At 38.4% G+C, this 2,358-nt stretch overlaps 1 pseudogene; it reads right to left on the reverse strand.

The window, feature by feature from the left end:
• The window catches only part of LOC132176578 (ABC transporter C family member 3-like), an 8,711-nt pseudogene extending 7,190 nt beyond the window's left edge, over positions 1-1,521 (reverse strand).
• Positions 1,522-2,358: the final 837 nt, after the last annotated feature.

A 2,358-nucleotide genomic window follows, 5' to 3' on the forward strand; every position in this document is an offset into this window, starting at 1 on the left:
CAATACTGATCGGACCTTAATTCCGGCCTGTTGCACCCTAAAGAACCAGTGCCTCTGCGCGAGGCATTCCACAAGTTTTGCAGCAAAAAACACTGAAACCAGAATATAGCCCTCATTCTTAAACTCCCGCCGGCCATTGAGGTACTGAACAAAAGTGTCAATAAGATATGGTCCAACATAGGAAGCCAATGCGTAAATAACCACGAGAAGGGCTGTCAAAAGAATCTCTTTCCATACCGAAGAGATTAATGCCTTCACCAGCTTGAGCGTGGTCATTCTGTTTATTGTACCACACTCAACCTCAAGCTTATCTCTAAAGGTTGGAAAGCTCCCAACCACGCTATCACGGGGGTCAAGTTGAGGAACATCCTCAAGGTCTATTGTCTTCTTATTGCCAGCAGCAATTAGAGGACCCATCCAGGAGAAAGTAAGAATGCTAAAAAATCCAGCATTTGAATATGGGGTTACAGTTTCACCCCCGTTTGACTTATTTGACTCTGCTTCATTACTTGCAGTTGAATCACCATTCAAAAGAGGTTCTTCAAGAAGGGTATCTTCAGTACCCTCATTCTTACCGAAAAACCCCACATAACAGAAGAACAAGCCAGTGACAACAGAGACGATATCCGAAACAAAATACTGAGTGGATACATTAACATGTTTTCTATAGAGAACAATGTCTATAACAAGACAATAAGAAGAAATGAAGAGGTAGAAACCCCACCAAACTCTCAGTAAAAACGGGTACTTTGGTTCACCCGAATTAAACAGTTGGGTACGGAAAGAAACACAAAGTGCACCCCAAGCGAGTGTTCTAAGCGCCAAATCCAAAAGGATCACTAGCCCTTCATCAGACCAACCATTTCTATACCAATAAAAGTAATTCAATAAACATAAGACAAGACTAAACACAGAAACACCAAAACAACAAATTAGAGCCTGCCTATAGTACAAACCCCTGGTGTTTTTAAACCTTCCCTTTGGACCTTCACCGCCGCCCACCTTGAATTGCTTGCACACCCATGAGAGAAACAAGACAAATAACAAAACCAGGTGAAATGAACAAGAAACCCCACGTAGGAAAACGGGTTTGAGGAGAAAATCAATACCTTTGGCTGAGTACATGGGGGAGGAGTAGTAGCGAGGAAACAATATTGACATACTATGCTTTAAGGATGCAAGAAACTCCATTTTTCCTGGAGTTTTTGTTTAGATGGGTGTGCAAGACTGGGGTGTTGGGATTATTCGCTTATCCTTTATATACGCCAAGAGTCGGTGGGCATAGTCCAAAATGAGAGCATGCGAGTTGCGAGATGAGGGAGTCAAATGTGGCTTTGCTTGGGCGTCGGATAACGTGGTGACCAAGACTCCCAGCTCGGAGATGCATCCAATGAATGGACCGCAAATCGTCAACACAAAAGGTAGTATCTTTCCAAGAAAGGCGTGCACTTGTAGACAGAGAAACTGACGATTAAACTTTGTGTTTTGCTAAAAATCCTTTTTGGGAGTCTTAGCAAATTAAGATAGACTTCAATGGAAACCGGGGAAAGGGGACAAACAAGAAAAATATACGGGATGATGTTTATCACTCTTGATACGAACAATAAATTAACAAATAATAAGTAACAAAAATGCCACCAAAAATTTTAATGGCAGCAGCTCAAGATACAAGTTGATTTTTTACAGTATTAGCACTGCGAGAAATCTTCGTATTAGTTCAAATGCAAAAGGCATTTAAGTTGCTAAGGAATACATCCAACGATCCGAGAAAAGTTCAAATCCAAGTAGGATGCTGCACTATTAATAGCTGAAATAACCAAGAGGGTGTCGAAATCTAGGGAGCACGAGAGACGTTTGGCAACCTTTGTTCATTATTAGAGCATCTAGTTAAATTCTCATATGAGCTATATTTAGTTAATATGACTATTCTTTTTACTTCTTAAAAGACAAATAATAATAATAATAATAATAATCACTGTAGCAAAAATTCAGTTTTTTAAATATTTTCTCCTTCCTCTCTCTCACTGTCATTTTTAAATCTAAAAAATCATTTCAATCTATTATCAGAATGTGAGCCTATCATGAACATTGGAGTATGTTAAAATTATCTATAGTTCAAAAGCTTAAAGCGAAGTTCAACAATATGCATGATATTAAATGAATTGAGACTGTTACAATTTTAAGTGTTTTATATGGTTTATGTATAATTTTAATTATGTGTATATAAGTTTTTGAAATTTCTTTTCTTACAAGTCAGAGTGAGTTTTATTTGAAGTTTGTGTCATTTGGTATGAAAGCCATCACCAAGTCAAGCATGTGATCGAATGAGCTGCGACTTTATGGTCAAGTTATGTAATG

The sequence above is a fragment of the Corylus avellana genome, chromosome ca3, assembly GCF_901000735.1.
Source record: "Corylus avellana chromosome ca3, CavTom2PMs-1.0".
NCBI classification, from domain to species: Eukaryota; Viridiplantae; Streptophyta; class Magnoliopsida; order Fagales; family Betulaceae; genus Corylus; species Corylus avellana.